We start from the raw sequence: 14348 nt of genomic DNA on the forward strand, positions 1-14348 counted from the left end.
GACGCCAACAAAACACTTTTTGTCGCGCACATATGTACGCAAGGTTTTCAGCTAGTACAGCGTATGTAGAGAGTGTATATTTACGATTATCTTAAGTTAAACATTATTAAGTTTGATCAACTTTCTACTCCTAGATAAAATAGTACTACTCCCAGTTCCCAGCAATGTTCAGAACCGATAATGGCTGCAATACTGCAGGATTTCGGCATATAATTAGTGCAAAGATTCAGTGAACCAGATGATAGCCGTCGTGCGCCAGGACTTTAAATAAGGTAAACACTTTAAATAAGGTTAGTACTAGTACACTCCTACTACATCTGTATGTAATGCAGTAATGTTAAAGAAAAAAACAGTAGTAGAAAAAGAGACTTCCGTCCAGCCCCATTAGTTGCGAAAATATAGGAACCGCGACTAATGGAGTCTTTAGTCGCGGTTCGGGAGGCGAACCGCGACCAAAGGCCTGGGCCCAGGGCGCTCGGTGGCCAGCTGGTGGGCGGTAGGAGCTTTAGTCGCGGTTGGTCTGGTCAACCGCGACTAAAGGTGCCCGAAGGCCTTTAGTCGCGGTTGGCCAGGCCAACCGCGACTAAAGCCCCACCCCTATATATACCGTTCAGCCCACTGCACTTAGTCATTTGGTGCCACTTCTCTTCACAAACTTCACAAGGGGGTGTTAGGTTTGCTTTTGGCTCCTCTTATGCACACAAAGTGTTTGATGAAATGCCCCAAGAGCATGAAACAAACATGATATGAAGTGTCGGAGCCACACTTGAGCTTCCTCATTTATTTTTTCCTCCTCGATCGCGGTTAGCAACTTGAACTTTCATATGTGTCATTGATAAAATATGCATGTGTGTAGTTCATTGTTTAATTTCTATTGTTTGTAGCTAGTTAATTTAACAAATGCATGATGGTTAATTATATATTTTATATTATAATAATGCAGATGAATCAGCAATGGATGTACGGTAACCGACTCTCCGGCGAGTTCACTACGGGTTTGAAAGATTTCCTCGTAGTGGCTAATGCGAACAAGCAGAAGGGTTTTGTTATCTGTCCATGTGTTGACTGTAAGAATCAGAAGGGTTACTCTTCCTCAAGAGAAGTTCACCTGCACCTGCTTCGGCACGGTTTCATCCCAAGCTATAATTGTTGGACCAAGCATGGAGAAAGAGGGGTTATAATGGAAGAAGATGAAGAAGGGGATGATTTCATCGATGAAAACTATCTTGATCATTTCGGTGATACTTTCATGGAGGATGCTGAAGGTGAAGGGGAAGGTGAAGAAGAGGCACGTGATGAGCCCGTTGATGATCTTGGTCGGACCATTGCTGATGCACGGAGACGCTGCGAAACTGAAAAGGAGAGGGAGAATTTGGATCGCATGTTAGAGGATCACAAAAAGTCGCTGTACCCCGGATGTGATAATGGTCTGAAAAAGCTGGGCTGCACACTGGATTTGCTGAAATGGAAGGCACAGGAAGGTGTAGCTGACTCAGGATTTGAAAACTTGCTGAAAATGTTGAAGAATATGTTTCCAAAGAATAACGAGTTGCCCGCCAGTACGTACGAAGCAAAGAAGGTTGTCTGCCCTCTAGGTTTAGAGGTTCTGAAGATACATGCATGCATCAACGACTGCATCCTCTACCGCGGTGAATACGAGAATTTTAATGAATGTCCGGTATGCACTGCATTGCGTTATAAGATCAGAGGCGATGACCCTGGTGACGATGTTGAGGGCGAGAAACCCAGGAAGAGGGTTCCCGCCAAGGTGATGTGGTATGCTCCTATAATACCACAGTTGAAACGTCTGTTCAGGAACAAAGAGCATGCCAAGTTGTTACGATGGCACAAAGAGGACCGTAAGTCGGACGGGGAGTTGAGACACCCCGTAGATTGTAACATCCCAAGTTTCAACAATAATAAAATCAAGAGAGAGTTTCGATTACTCAAAATTTGCAACAAACAAAAACTTTTTATATGCATATAGTGCCACATATAGTTTCATGCTTTGGAGTGATTTTCTTTTGTGCAATTGCCATGATGAGTGTTAGTATGATTATCAATTGCTATTTGAACTCTAACAAAGATGATCAAACCCTAGTTTGAGAAGAAATGAAGAAAATGGGAAAAACTCATATTTCACTTACATACACAATATGCCAAATTGCAAATCTTCACCCTAGGCCATAATTGCTTGCCCTCTTGCTTGTAAAATACTTTAATATGATAAACTAACACAATTGCATCCTTGGATCAAGAATCAAACACAAGGAAATCAAAAATTCTTCATACATATGATAATGGTCATATGGCCCAAAAATACTTTCTTCACTACTTTACCCCTCTGGTTCTCTCAACTCTTAAACTAAACTTGGTCAACCAAAGCTATGTCATCCAAGACCATGTCACAGTCAACAACTTTCATGTTGACCACCATGGCTAAAGTTGACCAGGTTGACCAGTAGAAAATGGACAAGTGGTGACTTTGAATCAATATGAAGATGATGCCAAATTTGAAATATTGCAAATCAATTCCAAAATGAACACCACCACCACCAATCTTTCACTTTAATTATATATTTGAGATGTACCAAAAAGATTTCCAAAATTTGACCAAAATCTTCATGCGGGCATTGTGTCGAACAGTTGGCAGGCAAAGTTCCAGAATAGTGTTACATGCTATTATCCAGTGGTTCCTTGCCTAAACCCCTTTAAAATGGTGATCATTAGACCCTCCTGCATCCTCTGCATCAAGCTTGGTACGTGCCACCGTTGTTTAGTGTGGAGAAAAGAGGAGAGAAGCACTACACCGAGCCATGCCGGCCACCTTTGGCATCTCTCTCTCTGGCCTCCCTCTCAACTCTTCTCCTTGTCCTGGAGCATCTCTGTAGCTCAAGGACACCAACGGTACACAGCCCCAGCTCGCCAAGCCATGGCATTGGCCGGAACTAGCACGCCCAAAACCGGCCAGTACATGCCAGCCGGCGTGGTGATCACGCTCTGGACGCGCCAGGACGTCGTGCGCTCGAGCACCCTACTCCACCCCCTGCATCTCTACGCCTGGAACGAGCACCGCCTCTGCGCCCTCTAGCCACTAGACATGATCGAGTGACTGCGGATGCCTCGTCACCGTCGTCCTCGCCGGAGAAGTACCGCGGGTACTGCCGCACTCATCGCACGCGCTCGAGCCATCCTCTCACCCTTTCTCTGCGCTAGCTAGTTCTGGAGCATCGCTAGAATGCCTCCTACAAGATGCTGTCCTCGCCTTGCCCTTTCGCTCGCCACAGGAGCAGCGCCATGGCCGTTCCTTCTCAGCACCCCGCGGCCACCCCTCGACCCTATAAATAGAGGCGATCGGCTTCTCCTCTCTGCACACCATCCACTCCCCTCTCCTCACTGAGCCTCCTCCACCAGTCAATTTCACCACCCACCGCCGGAGCTGCTCGAATTGCGAGCTCAAGACCGCCGGAGCTCGCGGAAGCTCTGCTTCGATTGGAGCCTCCCCGAGCGCCGCCGCTGCACCAGGCCGTTCCTCGTCGACAACCACTTCTCCGCGCATACTGCCAGAGACCTGCAACGGCCTGGTAGGCTCCCCGACCCCCTAGGCTCGCCGCCAGTGTGCTCGCCTCTCGCCGGAGACGATGACGCTCACACGCCGTCGATCTCCTTTCTAATCCAACGGCCCCCTTTGCTCGTACCGCTTCGCTGTGTTAAAACACACTGACAGGTGGCCCCCACCTCGTCAGGGCAGCCCACTCGCACCCGTGGCTTGTTGGGCTGCACAGTAAAACTAAATACCGTTTCGGCCCGTTAAGGTGTCCCGCCCAAGCCCACGATTCAAATTTAGGTTTAAACTTATTTCAATTTGTGCTGCAGATGGTTTAGTAAAATTTGAATAGTTTGAAATCTGCCAAACCAAAATTAACAAACTTTATACCGTTGGAAAGCCCATGAAATTATCTAACCAATGCCACTGGTCCCACCTCCAAATTCAGAGTAGATTTAAATTGATAAAAAGAAAAGATAGGGACTTTTGTACATTCAAACTTTATTTAAAATTTAACCAGAATAGATTTTGAATTGATTCCAATCCTAATAAATCACAAATGATGTCCTCTAATTGATTATGCAATAATATAGACATGTTATTTGTATGATCATGGACTAGATCAAATAAAATAGCTATGTAGTCAATTCTAGAACAATTAAATTTGGAATTCAAATTCAACAACTAATATGAGAGCTACCTCTCATTTAAATCTTGATCCTAAGTAATATAACCAGGGGGAATGACTTAGGCTAATGAACCCTTGATAAGTATTACTTAGAGATTTTAATTTATTTAAATATTAAGTTTTAAAACTATGTGAAGTGTAGCACTTCAATTAAATTATACTCGCATATAATAGATATGAAATGTTGACCTTGGGTCAACCTATATTTCATACTTTATTATTATATGAAGAGATTAAATCTTAATATGAGGTAATAAGAAGAAATTAATTTCTCTAAGGAGCTACATACCAAAGCTAAGAAATAGTAATAATAAGAGGAAATCATTTTTTTCTTTAAATAAGAACTCATCCAATAATCCACCATGCCATGTTTGATTGATGATAGGATTAGTGTATGAACCTTTTTAAGTGTTTCTAGTATAGTATGTGAGCTTGGTTTAGTATTTATACCTCGTATTCGTATATAGACACTAGTAACGAGGAATACCAAGAGGAGGAGGCCTACTCTCAGGAAGAAGAAGAGAACTTCGATAACTACTCAGCTCAAGGCAAGCTAACCCTTGCTAAACACAAGTGCTTAGCTCTACAAGAGCAAAGGCACCATCACACTTTACTTTTATGTATTACCTATCCCATGTTTTTACTTACTTTTACTTTTGCTTATTTATTTCAAAGTACTTTTGATTTATGATTCACTTGGTCTAAAGTAGAACAATACTTGAAGTTAGATTAGCACAACTCAAGGCTAGATAGCACCCCTCATATAGTTGCTAGTGCTAATCAATTAAAATTGACTACTCTATATGGGAACATGGTGAAGTGAAATGACTTTGAAAGAAAGTAAAGTGGAGGTGGATTTGAACAAGAGAAGATGGTGATTTTTGATAAAATTGATGATTGGGTTGGAATGCGATACCCTTCCAATTATACAAGTACCCCCACAATACCTGATTATGGGTAGGGCTTAACTAGAAACTTGTGTATTTTAGTATGGGTTCCCTCTAAACAAGCATCATAGGGGTTACGCCGAGGCTGCCTCCGTTAAGTGTGGAATGATGTTAATATGAGGTGAATGTACGGCCCAAGCCCTGTGCAGTTCCCGGGTTGACTGCGGTTTTCACCGGGAGGCCAAGCTCATGGGGAGAGGTGCTCATACTAGCATATATAAGTGAAAGGTTATGGTTGATGATCTGCGTACTGTGTTACGATGATTCGGGGTTATCCTCGACGGATGTAATCAAAAGTTGTGGCACAAGAGTACAACCTCTGCAGAGTGTTAAACCTATTCGAATAGCCGTGTCCACGGTTACGGACGATTGGAAAGGCCATACTATCTCCGTTATCATAAGTTTTGATCTTAAATAGGAATGATGAATTGAGAGGTGATATTGAGGTGAATCAATATGAGTTGTGGGAATGACACTAATGTTCCCACTTGAGTTAGTCTAGCACATGATAAGGCTTTACTAAATGTTTACTAAACTAAAACTTGGCTTTATGCAAATAAACCTAGAGCTTAGCACCCCCTTATTACCCTAAATGAATAATTATTGTAGAGTTAGTTTGCGAGTACTTTAAAAGTACTCATGGCTTTGCCCTGGCTATTCAAATGCCAGACTATGAAGGAGAGCACCAGTATCAGGATGACGGACAACAGGATGTCTACGATAACTAGGATCATCTTCTGACGTCAAGCGTTGCCTATGGAATAGATAGTCCACTACTACTACGCTTCCGCTACTTATTTTTGATGTTGAACAATCTATTTGTGTAATATTGGATCAGGTGATCCCTTGTTGTAAGACCATTATGTGTTGTAATAAATGATGACTCTGAACTGCTTACTATTATGTCTCACAAAAACAATCTTCCTGGGATTGCGATGTATGATGTAATAGGGCATCCGGACTTAAAAATCCGGGTGTTGACAAGTTGGTATCAGACCATTGTTTGACCTTAGGAGACCCTAGTTAGAATGGACGTTTGATAAACTTAGTTCCAATATAATGAATTGAATAGTTATGAAAAATACAATCATACCCTTACCTTTGATCTTTTCAAACTAGCCAATTCATGTTCTTATTTATAAGCTACTTAAAATTTTGAACACTTGCACTTCTCTAACTTGCTCATAAATCCTTCTACAGATGGAGCCTATCATCCCACTGGAGCCCTTCATCCAGACTCAAGTGTACGATCTGGCAAACGGGGGAGATCTCATCTTTGAGAGGGATCTGTTTGCCCTCTCAGAGTTCCTCGGACGCTCGCCTCCCGTGTTCTACGGGGGCCAGATCGCTGATCAGACCGGAGGCCAACTCCAATGGATCATCATGGCTAGCCTCCCTGGGAAGCCGGAGTCACCCATGTTCCGCCAGATTCAGTTCTCTCTCCGAGAGAACAACTGGGTGGATGGACTCGCCCGCGCTATACAGGAGGCTCTCGCTCGTCTGTGCGGGCAAAACTCGGTGGCTATTGAAGGAGGGCGCTTTGCACACTTTGCGAGGCACTCCTCTCTTGGGCTGCCCATCAGCCTGCCGTTCCACCCCGTGCTAAGGCACCACGTGGATCATCTCGACTTCATGTTGTTCGAGACTCGTGCTGAGCTGGACAACTCCCGCTCCGTCGCCAACCACACCCACCACCAGCTGAATCAGTATGCGGAGACCATCAAGGTCATCACAAAGGAGCGTAGAACTCTCCGCCAGCTGGTCGCGAAGAGGGACTCCACCATCCACCGCCTCAAGGCCAAGCTCGTCGTCCTGAAGGAGACCATCGCCACTCAGGCGGAGCAGCTCCAGATACTAGAAGGAGAGGGCGAGGGAGAAGACATCCAAGGGGATGGCTACTCCTATGTCAGCAACGACAATGACTACGAGGAGGAGGAAGAGGGAGACCTGGACTTCCACCAGCACCTGCCTGTCGGGATGGACACCACCTTCCCGCTCCGCATCGATGGATAGTAGTTCCGTCTGAGCACTTGCGTCTCATGATATGTATCGGTCCTTTGTACCCGCCCCATGTATCGTAGATTGTTGAAAGGGTTCTTCAAACCCTCCGGATTGTTGACTTGTAATATTTGCTACCTCCATGACTATGTTTGTGTGTGTAATATTATTATTATTTTATGAATCAAGTTTAAGTTGTGTGAATTTTATCCCAAAATGAGCCATAGAAATTTCCCTCTCGTCTCATTATCCATATCCCTGTTCAGATGGCACCTCCAACTCGCAACATGACTCAGGAGGCGATGATGCAGATGCTGCAACAGATATTGGCTGATAGAGAAGTTGAGAGAGCTGAACGGCAAGCCAACCTAGCTGTACTTCAACAGCTTGCACAGAACAATCAGGGCCACGAAAACCATGACCACCCTGGGTCAAAGCTGAAAAACTTCCAGAACACCAACCCACCAGTGTTTAGCAAGACGGAGGAACCCCTTGATGCCGACGATTGGCTCCAGACTATGGAGAACAATCTTGAAGTGGCCGGAGTGGAAGAAAATGACAAGGTGCTATTTGCCACCCACTATCTGGCTGGACCTGCACGTGCCTGGTGGACAAGTGCTCGCGCATTAAATGTGGGGCAAATGATGACTTGGGAGGACTTCAAACTCAAGTTTAGCAAGTATCATGTGCCCCCGGGCTTGATCAAAAAGATGAGGGATGAGTTCAGGGAACTGAAGCAAGGCAGAATGACCGTGGTGGAATACCGCGACAAGTTCCTCACCTTGTCCAGGTATGCCCCGGATGAGACGGACACTGTCGAGAAGAGGAAGGAGAGGTTTCTGAATGGACTGCATGATGAGATGCAGACTGTGCTGATCAATATCCCCTTTGCTGACTTAGAAGCCCTCGTTGACTCCGCCATTCAAATGGAGGGGAAGATACACCAAGCCAATGAGAACCGCAAGTGCCGCATGATGAACCAGAGTGGGCCTAGCAATAACCACAAGTATCGCCCCAGCTCAAGTGGAGGGTTCGCCCCCAGAAACAACAAGCCCCCGATGCAGAACCCACGTCCGAGTTATCAGAACCGGAGTGGAGGAAACCCCAGGCCAGGAGGCCACAACAACTACAACAACAACAACCACAACAACAACTTCAACCGCGCTCCACCTCGCGCCCCCAACAACAACTCCAACACCGCTCCAAGGACTGGGAGCAATGCTGTTCCCATCACCCCCAAGGACAAATCCACCTACAACTGCTACGAGTGCGGAGTGGCGGGGCACTTCTCCTATGAGTGCCCCAAGAAGCTCGCCAAGACTGCCGCCAACACCTCAGGCCCTGCTCAGCAGCAGCATCGTGTCACCACCAACAAGAAGTTCACCCCCAACAACCCGAACAACCGCAACGGCCGCCTCTACCACATGAATGCAGAAGAAGCTCAGGAAGCCCCAGACGTTGTGCTGGGTATGTTCTCTGTTAACTCAATACCTGCAAGAGTGCTGTTTGATTCTGGAGCATCGCATTCGTTTATTACCGAAGATTTTGCATGCACTAGTAAGATTCAACCCATCAGTTTGAAGCATGTCATGATAGTTCAAATACCCGGATCAACAACTAAAGCTAGGAAGATTTGCAAAGATGTGCCTATCAGAATTCATGAAATAGAATTTTATGCAAATTTGATTGTTCTGGGAGCTAAAGGTTTGGAAGTAGTCCTAGGAATGGACTGGATGGCGAAACATCATGGACTGATTGATTGTGCCAAGAAGGCCATCACCATGACTAGTAGCACCGGAATAATAGTCGAACACATATCTGAAAAGATGCCCAGAAAGTTCACCTGCAACCAAAGCCTAGCCAAACCCACCTTGGATCAGATCAGGGTCGTTTGTCGATATCCTGATGTGTTTCCGGATGATCTACCCGGTATGCCCCCAGATCGGGATATCGAGTTTATCATCGAGTTAATCCCCGGAACCGGACCTATAGCCCAGAGAGCCTATAGCATGAACCCGGCAGAGTTAGTGGAACTGAAGAAGCAACTGGATGATATGCTATTCAAAGGTCTGATTCAACCAAGTGCGTCACCTTGGAGATTGCCAGTTTTGTTTGTGGATAAGAAGGACGGTGCCACTCGTTTGGTTATGGACTACCGTAAGCTTAACGATGTCACCATTAAGAACAAGTATCCGTTGCCCAAGATAGAAGATCTGTTTGACCAGCTGACCGGAGCCCAAGTATTCTCGAAGATTGATCTGCGGACAGGATACCATCAGCTGAAGATTCGTGCCACCGATATCCCCAAAACTGCCTTTACCACCAGATATGGATTGTACGAGTACAATGTCATGTCATTTGGATTGACCAATGCCCCCGCTTACTTCATGAATCTCATGAATAAGATCTTTATGAACTTCCTGGACAAGTTTGTCGTTGTCTTCATCGACGACATCCTCATCTACTCCAAGTCCGAAGAAGAACATGAGCAACATCTAGAAGTGGTTCTAGATACCCTTCGGGAGCATCAGTTTTATGCCAAGTTCAGCAAGTGTGAGTTCTGGTTGAAAGAAGTAGGATTCTTGGGTCATATCTTGTCAGCCGGAGGAATTGCCGTTGACCCCGCAAAAATCAAGACTGTTGAAGAATGGAAAGCCCCAACCACTCAGACCGAAGTTCGTGCATTTCTCGGATTGGCGGGATATTACCGCCGATTCGTTGAAGGATTCTCGAGCATAGTAAGACCGATGACCCAATTGTTGAAGAAGGACCAGAAGTTCGAATGTACTGACAAGTGTGAAGAGAGCTTTCAACAGCTCAAGCTAAGATTGACAACAGCCCCAATACTGGTTATGCCGGACATTACCAAGCCATTTGATGTGTACTGTGACGCCTCCAAGATTGGTCTTGGATGTGTGCTGATGCAAGAAGGTAAAGTGATATCTTACCTGTCAAGACAGCTGAAGCAGCATGAACAGAACTATCCAACCCATGACTTAGAGCTAGCAGTCGTGGTTTTAGCACTGAAAGTATGGCGTCATTACCTCATGGGTAATCGATGCGAGGTTTACTCGGATCACAAGAGCCTGAAGTATATCTTCACGCAGAAGGAGCTGAATATGAAACAGCGCAGATGGATAGAGTTAATCAAGGATTACGACATGGAAATCCACTATCACCCCGGCAAGGCCAATGTGGTAGCGGATGCTCTGAGCAGACTGCCGTGTCAGTTGAACTCCATGATAGCAATTGAACAACCCAGCCTGTTTGAAGAGTTTGAACAGTTTAGGCTTGAACTGGTTAGCGAAGGATACCTCGCCAGCATTGAACTCCAACACACCCTGATTAGTCAGATCAAGGAAGCTCAGAAAGGAAATGCTAGCATTGAAGGGATCAAGAACCAAATAGCCGCCGGAAAGGCACCGGGATTCACCGTAGATGAAGAAGGAGTGCTATGGTATAACAAGCGCCTTTGCGTGCCGTCAGACTCAGAGTTGAAGCAAGTTATTCTGAAAGAAGCTCACGACACCCTATACTCCATTCACCCCGGAGGAACCAAGATGTACCAAGATTTGAAGGAACAATTTTGGTGGCATGGAATGAAGAGAGAAATTGGAAGCTACATCGCCAAGTGTGACATCTATCAAAGAGTCAAAGCAGAACATCAACGCCCCGTAGGACTGTTGCAACCCCTACAGATTCCCGAATGGAAGTGGGATTCCGTAGGAATGGACTTCATCACCGGACTGCCCAAATCTAGTAAAGGGAATGATTCCATCTGGGTAGTGGTCGACAGACTAACCAAAGTCGCCCACTTCATCCCCGTCAAGACCACCTATCAAGGACCGAGACTTGCAGAGTTATACATCTCAAGGATAGTCAGCCTGCACGGAACCCCGAAGTCAATAGTATCCGACAGAGGATCCCAATTCACCTCCAGATTCTGGCAGAAAGTACATGAAGGACTCGGAACTCGTCTGAATTTCAGCACAGCCTATCACCCGCAGACGGATGGACAGACGAAACGAGTCAACCAGATACTAGAAGATATGTTGAGAGCATGTGTGTTAGAGTATGGATCCAAGTGGGAAGACTGTTTGCCGTACGCAGAATTCTCGTACAATAACAGCTATCAAGCCAGTTTGCAAATGGCCCCCTTTGAAGCACTGTACGGAAGGAAGTGCCGTACCCCTCTGAACTGGTCAGAAGTCGGAGAGAGTCAAGTCTTTGGACCAGATATTCTCCGCGAAGCTGAAGAGAAGGTTCACAAGATCCGCGAGTACCTCAAGACCGCTCAATCAAGACAGAAGAGCTACGCCGACAAGAGACGCCGAGAGATGACCTTCGAGATCGGAGATTTCGTATATCTCAAAGTATCCCCCCTTAAAGGAATGCAGAGATTCCAGCTTAGAGGAAAGCTTGCACCCCGATATGTCGGACCTTTCAAAGTCCTGAGTCACCGAGGAGAAGTGTCCTATCAACTGGAGTTACCGGAAGAAATGTCAGCGGTGCACAATGTGTTTCACATCTCGTTACTCCGGAAATGCTTAGAAATACCTGAGAAGACCGAGGTTTTCAAGAACATCGACCATTGAGCTGTGGATATCAACTCAGATCTGACAGACCGCGAAGTACCTATTCGCATCCTGGAAGAAGCCTTCAGAACCACCCGTACCCGGAGTATCAAATTCCTGAAGATCCAATGGAGTAACCACACCGAAGAAGAAGCCACTTGGGAGAGAGAAGACTTCATGAAGACTGAGTACCCAGATCTCTTTAGTACCTAGTTTTCTTTAAGATCTCGGGACGAGATCTTTTGTAAGGGGGAAGGGTTTGTAACATCCCAAGTTTCAACAATAATAAAATCAAGAGAGAGTTTCGATTACTCAAAATTTGCAACAAACAAAAACTTTTTATATGCATATAGTGCCACATATAGTTTCATGCTTTGGAGTGATTTTCTTTTGTGCAATTGCCATGATGAGTGTTAGTATGATTATCAATTGCTATTTGAACTCTAACAAAGATGATCAAACCCTAGTTTGAGAAGAAATGAAGAAAATGGGAAAAACTCATATTTCACTTACATACACAATATGCCAAATTGCAAATCTTCACCCTAGGCCATAATTGCTTGCCCTCTTGCTTGTAAAATACTTTAATATGATAAACTAACACAATTGCATCCTTGGATCAAGAATCAAACACAAGGAAATCAAAAATTCTTCATACATATGATAATGGTCATATGGCCCAAAAATACTTTCTTCACTACTTTACCCCTCTGGTTCTCTCAACTCTTAAACTAAACTTGGTCAACCAAAGCTATGTCATCCAAGACCATGTCACAGTCAACAACTTTCATGTTGACCACCATGGCTAAAGTTGACCAGGTTGACCAGTAGAAAATGGACAAGTGGTGACTTTGAATCAATATGAAGATGATGCCAAATTTGAAATATTGCAAATCAATTCCAAAATGAACACCACCACCACCAATCTTTCACTTTAATTATATATTTGAGATGTACCAAAAAGATTTCCAAAATTTGACCAAAATCTTCATGCGGGCATTGTGTCGAGCAGGTTAGCGAGGTGCAAAGTTCCAGAATAGTGTTACATGCTATTATCCAGTGGTTCCTTGCCTAAACCCCTTTAAAATGGTGATCATTAGACCCTCCTGCATCCTCTGCATCAAGCTTGGTACGTGCCACCGTTGTTTAGTGTGGAGAAAAGAGGAGAGAAGCACTACACCGAGCCATGCCGGCCACCTTTGGCATCTCTCTCTCTGGCCCTCCTCTCAACTCTTCTCCTTGTCCTGGAGCATCTCTGTAGCTCAAGGACACCAACGGTACACAGCCCCAGCTCGCCAAGCCACGGCATTGGCCGGAACTAGCACGCCCAAAACCAGCCAGTACATGCCAGCCGGCGTGGTGATCACGCTCTGGACGCGCCAGGACGTCGTGCGCTCGAGCACCCTACTCCACCCCCTGCATCTCTACGCCTGGAACGAGCACCGCCTCTGCGCCCTCTAGCCACTAGACATGATCAAGTGACTGCGGATGCCTCGTCACCGTCGTCCTCGCCGGAGAAGTACCACGGGTACTGCCGCACTCATCGCACGCGCCCGAGCCATCCTCTCACCCTTTCTCTGCGCTAGCTAGTTCTGGAGCATCGCTAGAACGCCTCCTACAAGATGCTGTCCTCGCCTTGCCCTTTCGCTCGCCACAGGAGCCGCGCCATGGCCGTTCCTTCTCAGCACCCCGCGGCCACCCCTCGACCCTATAAATAGAGGCGATCGGCTTCTCCTCTCTGCACACCATCCACTCCCCTCTCCTCACTGAGCCTCCTCCACCAGTCAATTTCACCACCCACCGCCGGAGCTGCTCGAATTGCGAGCTCAAGACCGCCGGAGCTCGCGGAAGCTCTGCTTCGATTGGAGCCTCCCCGAGCGCCGCCGCTGCACCAGGCCGTTCCTCGTCGACAACCACTTCTCCGCGCATACTGCCAGAGACCTGCAACGGCCTGGTAGGCTCCCCGACCCCCTAGGCTCACCGCCAGTGTGCTCGCCTCTCGCCGGAGACGACGACGCTCACACGCCGTCGATCTCCTTTCTAATCCAACGGCCCCCTTTGCTCGTACCGCTTCGCTGTGTTAAAACACACTGACAGGTGGCCCCCACCTCGTCAGGGCAGCCCACGCACCCGTGGCTTGTTGGGCTGCGCAGTAAAACTAAATACCGTTTCGGCCCGTTAAGGTTTCCCGCCCAAGCCCACGATTCAAATTTAGGTTTAAACTTATTTCAATTTGTGCTGCAGATGGTTTAGTAAAATTTGAATAGTTTGAAATCTGCCAACCCAAAATTAGCAAACTTTATACCGTTAGAAAGCCCATGAAATTATCTAACCAATGCCACTGGTCCCACCTCCAAATTCAGAGTAGATTTAAATTGATAAAAAGAAAAGACAGGGACTTTTGTACATTCAAACTTTATTTAAAATTTAACCAGAATAGATTTTGAATTGATTCCAATCCTAATAAATCACAAATGATGTCCTCTAATTGATTATATAATAATATAGACATGTTATTTGTATGATCATGTGCTAGATCAAATAAAATAGCTATGTAGTCAATTCTAGAACAATTAAATTTGGAATTCAAACTC

The sequence above is a fragment of the Lolium perenne genome, chromosome 1, assembly GCF_019359855.2.
Source record: "Lolium perenne isolate Kyuss_39 chromosome 1, Kyuss_2.0, whole genome shotgun sequence".
Classification (NCBI taxonomy): domain Eukaryota; kingdom Viridiplantae; phylum Streptophyta; class Magnoliopsida; order Poales; family Poaceae; genus Lolium; species Lolium perenne.